The following is a 12,942-nucleotide window of genomic DNA, read 5'->3' as shown; positions in this document are numbered from 1 at the left end:
AAAAAAAAAAAAAAGAGTCAAAGAGGCTGAAGCCCCACTGTTCTTTTGGAGGCTATGTCTCCAATGGTCTAAGACCTCCCAAAAAACCCATGTCCTGAAATCTCTACTAACTCCCAATAGCACTGCAAGCTATAGACCAAGCCTTCAATATATGGGTTATTGAGGGATGTTTAAGATCCAAACTGTAAAATAAGCAATAGTTGAAAAGGATTTTAGTCAGGCTTAGAGTCAAGTGAACAATGGGATAAATTGTTTGAGTTTAACAGTAAACTAAAACCACAGTGAAGTCAAGTCAGAGTGCTGTCATATCTTGGAGGTAGTAATAAGGGGAAGACATTACTATGTCTTGGCATGGATTGCTTCCTGCAATAGTACGCACAGTAGAAGAAAAGCAGAAGTCACAGTTGTAGGAGAAGGGTTTCTGGTAGTGGAATACAGCCATGGCTAACTAACCCTGATCTATTTCTCTTCCCATTTCTCTTGCCAACTCAGTGGATTGTAGTGAAAGGCAGAAAGAAAGATAATGAAGTCTTTCTTTTCTTCCTTGTGCCTCTTTTCTTTTTTAGGGTAGCAAGTCATTTAGCATAGGGATCCTCCCAATTGCCATCTCTAGGAAGAGTCCAAGGAAGAATATTTACAAGAATGTCTATTTTCTATTGATGCATTGAGATATCAGAATTGGTTATTTTATTATTTTTAAATTTATTTATTTATTTTTATATGCATTGGTGTTTTGCCTCTATGTATGTATATATGTGTGAGGGTGTTGATTCCCTGGAACTGGAATTATAGACAGTTGTGGGACTCCATGTAGGTGCTGGGAATTGAATGTAGGTCCTCTGAAAGAGTAGTCAATGCTCTTAACTATTGAGCCATGTCTCCAGCCCCTGGAATTGGGTATTTTATAAAAGGTTTGTTTAACTGCTGTATTTGGGAGGATGAAAAAATCCAAGATCAAATAGCCCCATCAGATTGGTCTCTGGTCAGGGCCCCTTGTCTACATCATGAAGCAGATGACCTCATGGAAGGAGCACATAAAAGATGAGAGATTTCATGAAAAATAGAAAGGCACAGTGGGGCGAACAGAGTGTTGCTTTTATAACACAAAGGTACTACCTTCAGGAACTTAGCTTTGAGTCTGTCATTTTAGTTCATCCACCGTCTTGATATGTTTGATGATTTAATTATTTTCCACTAAGCTCCACTTCTTAAAAATTCCACTGCCTTCCAACGTTGCTGCTCTGAGGACTAACATATAGACGCTTGGGAAGCCTTCCCAAAGGATTTCCAGACCACAGCCAAGGAGAAAGTGATTCTAAGAATGAGTGCCTGTTAGCATCTGGGGTGAAGGGATGAAGAGCTGTCATTGGTCACACTTGTACAGAGTAGTCAAGACAGGACACTTTAAATAAGACAAGTCAGGCTTGTGGTACATCCCTGAAAACATCACAAGCTAAGGCAGAGGATGATAAACTCAAGGCCAGTCTGAGGGTCTATAGCAAGGACTGCCTCAGCAATGTGAAGCAACACACACACACACACACACACACACACACACACACACACACCTGGCGGGGGCACAAGGAAAACAAATAAAAAATAGAAGAGTGTGGCAGGCTGGTCAAGCACTTGTTTAGCAGGGTTTTAACCCTTGAAACACCAACACTCCCACCCCAATGAAGTGGAAAGGAGACTGAGTATTTTTATCAAAACCTCAGAGAAAATAAAATACTAGAAAAGCCAATAGATTTACTGACTCCAAGGCCATTACTGATTTTTCACAAGTATTTTGATTAACAAGGGAGAAATGGAAGCCACATTGACAATTTTAATTTTTAGTAGAATTACAGATTTGTTTTTATGGTGGTTTGAATAGGAATGACCTTCAATAGGTTCATATATTTGAATGCTGAGTCACCAAGGAGTGGCACATTTTGAAAGGATTAGAAGGGTTAAGAGGTGTGGCCTTGTTGGAGGAAGTGTATCACTAGGGGTGGGCTTTGAGGTTTCAAAAGCCCATGGCAAGCCTAGAGTCTCTTGCTGCCTAGCCATCAGGATTTAGCTACTGCTCCAGCACCTGCCTGCCTGCCTGCTTGGTGTCATGCTCCCTGCATGCAGATAATGGACTGAGACCCTGAAATAATAAGCTAATTCCCAATTAAATGCTTTCTATCATAATCGTTACTTTTGTCATGGCATCTCTTTGCAGCAATAGAACAGTCACTAAGACACGTTTTGTGGAGTCAGGGTTCCATGGAAAATAAACAAGTTATATTTGCTAATAACAACATTTAGCCAATGTACGAGTGAAGTTGAAAACCCAAGTATAAATAGCTACAGAAATGAGAGGATGAGACTACAAGATGTCGAATTCTAGACTAGAAGAGACGACCTGTCTTTAGCAGTGTCCTTAGATACAGGTGAGGGATTGTGAACTGGGAAAGAGAAAATAAAATGGCATCAAATGTAAAGTCACAAAGGTGTGGCCCAGATTAAAAGTGTGTCTTCCCATCTCAAGATCTGGATTAAAGGCACATTGTCTTGCTCCCTTGAGATCTGGATCACCGGTATACCCTTCACTTCTGGATTGTAGCTCATTCCAGACAACCAACAAAAGCCATCAAAATTGGTTAGTGAGAGTTGGCCCATTGGCATTGGTTTTGTTTTTGTCTTTGATCTTTTTTAAAAAATATATATTTCAAGAACATAAAAAGAAACGTTGGGCTAGTTGTGACTCAGCTGGTACAGGGTATGGCAGCAAAACTAATGTTCTGAGTTTGATCTCTGGGAATCTATGTGGTGTAAGGAGAGAATTGACAATGTTCATTTGGAATATTTAGAGACAGGTGTATATTCACATGCATAATACCTATTGTGTGTCTGCTACTAAGTCATGAGCATAGTTCAAAATACATTATTGCTTTTACCATAGATTAAATTTCAAACAGAAATGAGTACATCAAATAATTACATATTGCCACATATTTAGGAAACAGTAAAAGAATTATTGACAGTAAGACTAGAAGAGAAGTTAATAAAAAGAAAAAATAGGCTTTCTGAGGGAGGTACCTTTGAGTAGGAAACTTCTAAGCTGACTAAAAGTGTGAAAGGCTCCTGTCATGAAAAACAAGGGAGAGAATGTTCCAGGCAGAAGGACAGCAAAGGACACTAGGCAGGAAAGAATGTGGCATTCAAAAATAGTATTTTGACCATTGTGCTTAAAAACACATAAACCTTTCCATCTTCATTATGTTGAAGTAGGTGGTTTTCAGTGTTAAGTACACTCACATGTTGGGCATCAAACCCCTGGAACCTTTATTATAGCTTGCGAAATTCAAATTGTATACTTACTGGCAACATCCCTTTTGTCCCCAGCTCCACTAGCTGGCAACCATAATTCTACCTTCCTTTTCTGCCCTTCCTCAGCCCCACCCCAGACTTTGAGATGGAATCTCACGCCACCAAGCTAGTTTCAGAATTTCTATGTAGCTAAGGATGACATTGAATTCCTGATCCTTCTCTCAGGTCCTGGCATGTGCTGCCACACCCTGCTCACAGATCTGCCTTCTATTTGTGTGCGTTTGGCTATGTCAGCTCCATTATATAGGTGGAATCATGTGGAATTTGTAAGTTTATGACTGGCTTGTTTCCCAGAGTAGTGTCTTTAAGCATATGTCAGGATTTCCTTTTTCAGGCTGAATGCCATATATCCTGCATTTTGTTTGTCCACTCACCCACTAGCACTCCACTGTAGATACCTGCCACTTTTGTTGCTTCTGTTAGGAGCACTTGAATTGTTTCTCTCTCTTGCCTCTTGAGACTAATGCTCTTGTGAACATGATATGTAAGTATCTCTCCAGCATTTCCCTTTACTCGCGAGATGGCTCAGCAGTTGCAGAGGACCCAAGTTCAATGGCCACCACTCATGTTGGGCAGATCACAACTACCTGTAAGTCTAACTCCAGGAAATCTGTCACCAACGCCTCTGGGAACTCCAGCACATGTGGCATACACATACACTACACACATATATACATACACAGAAGCAGACACACACAAGTAATAAGTATATTTTTAAAAGACTTTTCTTTTCATACTTCAGTTTTCCTTTTCTTTTTCTCTTTTTGGATATAGACTTAGTTTGCTGGATCATACAATAATCATTTTTAAGTTTTTGAGAAACTTCCCTGACAGAAACATTTTGTATTTCCACTAATAGTACAGCGGGGTTTCAATTTTTCCACATCCGCAGTAGCGTTTGGTATGTTGTGTTCTGTTTTTTGTTCTGTTTTGTTTTCCTCTGCTCATTCTGTGGTATGGAATGGTCTTTCAATTATTTTCTCTTAATCTAGGATCTTACTGTCCAGTCCAAGCTGGCCTGGTTCTTGACATCTTCCTTCTCAGCTCTGGTTACAGGCACGGTTTCGTAGGTTTGGTTTATATTTCCTTACAGTAGCAATGTGTAGCATGATATAGACCCAAGTCCTTTGTCTATTGTTACATTAGCCATTGATGTTGAAGTGTATGATTTGTTCATATGTTCTAGATAATAACCCTAGTTACTTATGATTTACAAGCATTGTATCCTGTCCTGTAGGTTGTCCGTTAACTTTTGTTGAATGATTGCTGTCATGTACCGGGGATTAGAGTTTGCTTTCGTCCTGAGTTCTATCTAAGAACTCCCTGCCAAATCCAGTGCCCTGGGTAAGCCTCCCTCCCCTGCTTTGTAGGTTTTCATCCTTTCTTCATTTTGAGTTAAGTTTTGTATGTGGTTAAGATAGGAAACCAACCTCAATCTTTTACATCTGACTTCTCAGTTTCTCAATACTCAGGATTTTGATATTTATGAGAAAAGAGGGGGCAGGCCAGTTGATTGCGGCATGGTTAACAATGAGCATAGCAGAATATGAGATTGGATCATGAAGGCACGTTAAAGCATCCCAAGAACTTAGCAACTGGAGAGCATCATGATCAGATTTATACTTAAAAAAAAAAAAAGAACCCAATACATTCCATATGGAATACCAAATAACATTAGCATCTTTGCAACTTTTCAGAGAGATAACACATCCATTTTACTAGTACTATTTTCCTTTCCTGCTTTGCTGTTGTTGAGATAACGTCCCTATGTAGCCCAGACTGTCTTGGAACTGTTTATGTAAACCAGGCTGTCAAACTTACAGAGACCTGCCTCTGCCCAAGTGCACCGCCACTCCCAGCCAGCTCCTCGTTTTTAAATCTTCCTTTCCTCTAAGCTATTAACTCTGTGAACCTTTTGTTTTATGTAGTTTTAAGTTCGACCTGGCTTTTGGAGGACATTAATTGCTGAACTTACCGTTGGCCTTTTTGTCACAACCAACCTGTTCCCCTCTGTGATGGTTTGTATATCCTTGAACCAGGGAGTGGCACCATCTGGAGGTGTGGCCTTGTCGGAATAGGTGTGACCTGGTTGGAATGGGTGTGTCACTGTGGGTGTGGGCATAAGATCCCCACCCTAGTTGCCTGGAAGTCAGTCTTCCACTAGCAGCCTTTGGATGAAGACATAGAACTCTCAGCTCTGTCTGTGCCATGCCTGCCTGGATACTGACATGCTCCCACCTTGATGATAATGGACTGAACCTCTGAACCTGTAAACCAGCCCTAATTCAATGTTGTTTTTTATAAGATTTACCTTGGTCATGGTTTCTGTTCACAGCAGTAAAACCCTAACTAAGACACCCTCTCTTTACTTCTCAGTGTTAATTGTGGTAGAGTCTTAGGGTTTCCTTTATGCAAATATGTACTGCCAGTGGAACAGATCATAACAATGCCTTGAGAAAAATTACATGCCCTAACTTGCTTTTCTGGACCAAGCCCATCAGATTTATTCTTTGAAATAATCATGAACACATGATCCAGCAATCTCACTCCTAGACATATAAAAAGCACACTTTCATGCAAATATTGTGTGTGTTAATGTTCACAGCAGTATTATTCATAATTGCTCAAAGTGGAAAGAATAAACATCCATCTCATTCAGCCATAAAATAGAATGGAATACTAATATATGATACATAAGACATGAGCCTTGGAAGTAAGCTAAGTGAAAGAAGCCCAATACAAGATGCCACATATTATAACCCCATATATGCAGTGAAAGCTGGAGGATGTGATGACCTTGCAACTTTAGCCATCTCTTTTGAACAGTGCTAATCAAAGTACCTGAGTTCATCCTTTGTACTGGAAAATGTCACTTTGATTTGCAGCTCCATTACATACTCAGGATGCGTGTATGACCACATGACAAGTGGCAGGCATGGCGGCAGCAGGAAGCCATGAGATCAAACCTTGAGTAGCGAGCCTGCATCACCTGTACCTGGAAGTCTTATGATTATGTTTTTATTACATGTACAGATTATGTAAATTCATGAAAACAGATAGAGGAGTTAGGGGGACAGATAGGAGTGAGGTAAGGAATGTCTATATTTTTAATATTGATAGAGTTTATGCTATATGGATGTATTTCAATTCTTAAAATGACATTTTTAAAAATATGGCTTTTTCTATCATATGTCAGAGAGACAAAGATAAAGACACTATTCGAGCCAGGCCTAGTGGCTCATGCCTGTAACCCTAGCATTCCTGAGGCTGGGGCAGGAGGATTGATGTGAATTGAAGCCAGCGTGGGCTACATGGTGAGTTGTAGGCCAGCCAGGCCAGCCAGGCCAACAGGGTGAAACCTTGTTAAAAACAAAGCAATAAACAACAAAGAAAACCAAACCAAAGACGCAACCAGCCAGCCAACAACGAGCCAACTAAAGATAAACTATTCGGAGATGAGGATCATTAGTAACAATAAAAAGTCTTGGCACCATAATCTGAGATTCTTCTTAGGGAAAGAGCTTCCTTGTACCCCAGCCACCCGGTAGCAAAAAGAGTTTCCGCTTTAGAGAAGAATTACACTGGACTAGAGGGAATTTTGGGTTTGTGTCTTTGAGGATGCTGGATCAGAAATTTAAGATGAATATGCTGGGTGGAGCATTTCAGTGAATTTTATTTATTGAATTCTATTTTAAGATCGTTCCTTTGGTTGTGGAAAGTATTTTGTTCCGGGCTGAGAATGGAGATCATCCCGGAAGGCGAGGCACTGGAGATGCTCATCGTCCAGAGTGCTGAGTGCTGCAGTCATGGAGGAAAAGAAGTTGTTTTTCAGGGTATTTTCCCCCCTTGCACAGGAACTGGTTCACAATAAAATCGTGGAGAAAACATTGTTACAGTCTACCCTTACAATCCTCCCCAATATCCAGGCTGCACTTAGGATCCAAAAGAAGACTTGTGAGCCTTGCATGTTGGGGTCCCTCACACCAGGCACAGATCTCTGACCCTGGGGCCATTCCCTTCCTCTCCCCACTCTCCTGACTTTCCTAAAGTTACCGCTCCAGACCTAATGGCAAATAACTTACCTGTTTCCTATATGTGTTACTTGCCCTGTCAAAATGAATGGGAATGCTTTAGCAATCCATACGTATGAGGAAAATTGTACAGCAACAGATTCGGTTACAGAAGAAACGACGGAACAAAGAGAATACTGGGCGGTGATTGGAACACTTATGACTGAACTCAATCAGACCCAAGTATAATTTCCTTCATTTATTTTCTAGCAATTGGAGTTTATTATCAGTTATGTGTGTATGGTTGCTGGTGTGTGACCATCTCCTAGGAGGAGGCTAATTAATACTTAACAAGACTGACATAATCTTCCAGCCAGAAGGGTCAGTTCTGCTAATGTCAACATTAATTTAGCAGCTCAGGATCTCTTCCTCCATGATTCCAAACCATTGTATAAGAAAAACTCCTGGCAAACTACAGAACACAGTATTACGATGAGGAATCCAGTATTAGCTTGCGAATTACTTCTCAGGTCAACAATATCCTCAAGAAAGTGTTGACACCCACCTAATAAAAGGGTATGAAATCACTCTGAGTTGTTATGCCTGCCTTCCATTATTGCAAGACACAGGAGATGTTTATTTAACTCCAGGGTAGAAAACAGACCCATCTGCTAAGATGACCAGCCGAAAATAGTTTCCCTATTACACGAGCCACTCCCTGTCCACCATGGAGAATTGTCTTTATCCAGTTTTATATTCCACTCATGGGATGTTTTCAGACCTTGGACCAGTGTCCTGCACTCACTGTGGGAGGGCATCAGCTGAGATGGGCATGTGAGGTCCAGTTTTTGTTTCTCTGGCTCTGGGATTCAATAGCATGGGCGAATCTTTTAGTTCCTTTCAAGGAGCAGTTCAACAAATGATTTTCTAGTTCTCCTGGTGCTTTCAAAGGACTAGCCCTTCACTTATCCAGATGCCAACATGGGTAGCATTTTGAGTCCCTTTGTCTTTTATTCTCTTCTAGTAAGTTGTAGGAGAAATGGGGAGGCCACCTCTATGTAAACTCTGGGGACTGTGCAGCCACAAAGGCATCTCCTGCAGGAGGACCTAATTGAGGACTGCCTGAGATACCAAGGATTGCTGGTACAGACAATGCCAGCCAATCCGGAATTGCTGTTTAGAAGAGCTGCTTTCTTGGGACCAATGGGGTGCAGATGGAGGATATTAAAGGAGCTTGTGGCAGCATTCAGAGGAGCTTGCTGTGGCATTTCTCACCTGCTCCCAGAGCCTGTTGTCTTTGACTCAGAGCCACCTCTCCTCTAACCCCCAAGGGCAGGTAGAATCAGGCTGCCAGTAGTACAGGGCACAGGCAACAGTAAGTCATCAAACTCTTCTGTACTTCCAAAGCATATTTCTCAGATCATTTCTTCCCAATTTTCATGATCCTGGGTCTTTGTTAGCCTCTTGCAGTCTGATAGGTTTGAGCTTAAGGAAGCTCTACCTTCCTTTTGAGACAGAAGACTCCTAAAGCTTGCTTTTAAACTCAGTTTCTAGTTTGCCCTGCTGCTGCCTTCCTCCCACTGTAAACCCTTGCCCCAGGCATACACGTTTCTCCCTCTCATGTTTACTCTCCATATTGCTTTTTCATTGCCTCTGAAATGAATGACCAAAACATTTAGCACTGTGGACAATGCAGATGTATTATCTTTCGGTTGCAAAGGTCAAAAACCTGACATGCATTTCTCTAGACCACAAAACCACATCAGCAGGGCCTGTACTCCTGCCTGCTCTTCAGGGGAGGAGATCATCTTGGGTTCCCTTCCCAGCTTCTTCAGGCCACCCTTTTCCCTTGGCTTATGGAGTCTTCTATGTTCAAAGCCAGACATAATAGACCAGGTCCTATTATGCTACCAGCACTGTGTTCTTGTTCTTTTGCTTTAGAGGGATCCTAGTTATTACACTGGACCCACATGGATAATCTAGGCTAATCTGGTTTTAATATCAGCAGATTAGCAACCTTAACTGTGTCTACTGTCTTAACTCCTCTGTGTCAAGTAACTGATTGGCAGATTTTGGGGCACTCTCTTCAGCCACTGAGCAATCTCTTCAGCCTTTCAGTGTTTATTTGAAGTCATTCAGGTAGTCAGTTTGGGAATTCTAATATAACAAAGCATTTTAGCATCTAACTTTAACTGTATTAATGATAACACACACTTGTTAATTATGTATCATGGTTAAATCTGCAAGAAACATTTCAAATAAGGAAAGACTAGTCAGAGTTTGAGCTACGGAATCTTCTAAAATATTTCTGCAGTAATGATCTCATTTTAGCAAATCTCTACTAGTGATCCGGTTGCTACTTCTTTCTTTGGGCTAAAGAAGGGAGGCAAGCACAGATGGTAACAGGTGAGTTGCTTACGTTTTTGGTATGGAACATACTGTAAACTAATTACCTTTTGGGGGCAGAATGTAAGGATCCAAGGGTTATGTCTGAGTAGGCAGTACTTGTATTGCTTTTTCTGATGCCATGCCCCTGACAAAAAGAATTGTAGAGATAATGGGGGAAAGAAGCAGCCAGAGAGTCTTGGAGAGGCCTCTAGATCAGTGTTTCTCAACCTATGGATTATGACTCCTTTTGGGGTCACACAGTCTGTTTAAAGGGGTTGCCTAAGACCAACAGAAAACAGATATTTCCATTGTGATTAATAACAGTGGCAAGATTACAGTTATGAAGTAGCAACGAAAATAATTTTGTAGCTAAAGTCATATCTAAGGCTCTTCAGTTCTTAGTCACCACAACATGAAGAACTGCATTAAAGGGTCAGTGTTAGAAAGGTTGAGAGCCATGAACCTAGAGGGTGAATTACCTCCTTCTCATAATTCTCCTTTTCCTCCTTCTTCTTCTCTTCCTCCTTCCCCTCTTCTTCCTCCTCCACCGTTGGCATGCTTTTTCTTTGAAATAAAGTCCAGAATGTGGTATAGACCAAAGCATAGTATAGATTCTTTCCACCCCTTTCCCACGAAAGCCTTCTTTGGCCTACCTTAGGCCAGAAAGAAGTATCACAGGAATTTGCTATGAAAATGTTATATTTTTCCTTTAAAGCATCACTACCCTGATTGAAGACGTTTGCAGCTGTTTAATGTCTTTCACATGGCAGTCTTGCTTATTGCTCATCTATTATCATAACCATGCCTACTATAAGTGATAGTTCTCCCGAGTCATTCCACATACTCAGTGAACTGATAAGACCGTGTGTTGGTGGGTGCTGTGTGCTTTGCTTCTCTGCAATTTCATAGTATTTCAAGTATGAGTGTTGTGCTTGTCTCCTCATAAGGACTTTCTAAAAGGCCCCACAGCTCCCTGATTAGGAGCCTTGTGTGATAATGTAGCTAAAGTCATATCTAAGGCTCTTCAGTTCTTAGTTTGGGTAGAGAGGGAGTGAACCGAGGAAGTGAAACAGGAGACAAATAGTCCTTCATGTTCTTTCTATGGAATATTGTTTGAGCTTAGAGAGAGGCACGCAGACATGGTTAGACCCAAGGGTTAAGCAGCCAGGCCCTGTGTAACCAGGCCCTGTGTAGGGGATATTTTGGGTTAACCCTTTAAAATTGCGGAGCTAAAGCTATCAGCAGCAGTGAGGAGACACATCCTGGAACTGCCACCAATGGCCTGAGGACTTGTGGCCCTTAGGACCTCCACTCAGGGAACACAGATTCTTGACTGCTCTGAAGAAAAGAATTCCAAGACAAATCAGAATGAGGGTGAATTGTGCATTTATTATGCATAAGAGATAGATAGTGCACAATTTAGATTTAAGTTCTTGTTTTTAGAAAGAGATACCTAAGAAAAGGACAAAATATACCCACATGTGGGTGTGGCCTTCTTAGAGAGTACCACTCAGGCATCTTTACAATGGCTACATAATGTGACTTTATGGCGTCATTTCATTGCTCAGAGGATATAATTTACAACAAGGACTAACAATTAAGCAAAGCTTTAGAATTATGTACAGAGATATGGGCAGTTTGTTTATTTTCCCCATATTATTATTTTTTAAATAAATGAAATTGTTAAAGTAGCTTTCTATGGAATATTGTTTGAGCTTAGAGAGAGGCACGCAGACATGGTTAGACCCAAGGGTTAAGCAGCCAGGCCCTGTGTAAGCAGTTTGTTGTTTGCCACATAGTTGTTTGGCATTTAAAAAAAAATACTTGTTTGATATATTTTTAGGAAAATTAGCACAATCTCTGTAGGTAATTCTGAACTTATCAGCTGTGTTAACGTTGTTGTTTTGTGTTGACTTTCAGCTAGTGGGAAACAGAAGTATGTTCTAAGGGGAGGGGCTTCTTTTATTTCTAGTGTCCCCTTAATTTGTCCTGCCTTTCTATCCTGTCTCACACCATATCCATTTTCACTCATGACTCAATTACATTTTAAAGCAGTGGTTTACAAGGGGCAAGCCTTCAAGGATCTGACAGTAGCTCAGAGGTAACATCAGTAAAGCCTCACGTGGCAACTTGTTAGAAACAGACCTCTGGGTCTCACCACTGAACTAAAACATCAAAACTTTGGTGGTGGTGGTGGTGGGGGAGTGGGGACTGGAGAGATGGCTCAGTGGTTAAGAGCACTGACTGCTCTTCCAGAGGTCCTAAGTTCAATTCCCAGCAAGCACATTGTGGCTCACAACCATCTATAAGGGGGATCCAATGCCCTTTTCTGGTGCGTTTGAAGACAGTGACAGTATACTCATATGCATAAAATAAAACTTTGCTAGGGGCTGAGGGTGGGGCGATTCATCTGTGATGGTTTGTATAGGTTTGATACAGCGATTGGCACTATTAGGTGTGGCCCTGTTGGAGTAGGTATGTCTCTGTGGGTGTGGGACTTAAGATCCTCATCCTAGCTGCTTGTAAGCCAGTATTCTGCTAGCAGCCTTCAGATGAAGATGTAGAACTCTCAGCTCTGCCTGCACCATGCCTGCCTGTTGCTGCTATGTCCCCACCTTGATGATACTGGACTGAACCTCTGAACCTGGTGAGCGAGCCCCAATTAAATGTTGTTCTTTATAAAACTTGCATTGGTCAGGGTAACTGTTCACAGCAGTAAAAACCTAACTAAGACATCATCAATCTACTGAGATCCACAACTAGACAATGTGCAGAGACAGATTTGGACACTGATGTAGTTTGAACAGGAATGGCTCTCCTAGACATGTGTGCACTTGGACCAATTCTTAGTCCAAGGGGAATGCACTATTAGGAGGTGAGTCTTTGTTGGAGTAGATGGGGCCTTTTTGGAGGAAGTGTGCCACTGTGTGGGTGGGCTTTGAGTTCTCATACACCCTAGCTATGCCCAATATGACACACAGTCTCCTTTTTGCTGCCTTTAGATCAAGATGTAGAACTCTCTGTTACATCTCCAGCACCATGTCTGCCCATATACTTCCTTGTTTCCTGCCATGATGATAAAGGACGAAACCTCTAAACTGTAAGCCAGCCCCAATTAAATATTTTTTTTTTTTTTTTTTTTTTTTTGGTTTTTGAGACAGGGTTTCTCTGTGTAGCCCTGGCT

General features: G+C 41.3%; 1 long non-coding RNA gene across 1 annotated transcript in view; it reads left to right on the top strand.

Moving 5' to 3' along the window:
* Positions 1-7,567, top strand: part of LOC115031296 — a 14,619-nt gene extending 7,052 nt beyond the window's left edge. The window contains exons 2-3 of the long non-coding RNA XR_003836894.1: positions 4,598-4,704; positions 7,057-7,567. This is a non-coding gene — a long non-coding RNA (uncharacterized LOC115031296). The remainder of the gene's footprint in view (positions 1-4,597; positions 4,705-7,056) is intronic.
* Positions 7,568-12,942: the final 5,375 nt, after the last annotated feature.

Source organism: Mus caroli, chromosome 1 (genome assembly GCF_900094665.2).
Source record: "Mus caroli chromosome 1, CAROLI_EIJ_v1.1, whole genome shotgun sequence".
Taxonomy (NCBI): domain Eukaryota; kingdom Metazoa; phylum Chordata; class Mammalia; order Rodentia; family Muridae; genus Mus; species Mus caroli.
Note: the sequence above shows the minus strand (reverse complement) of the source record. Positions and strands in the feature narration are given on the sequence as shown.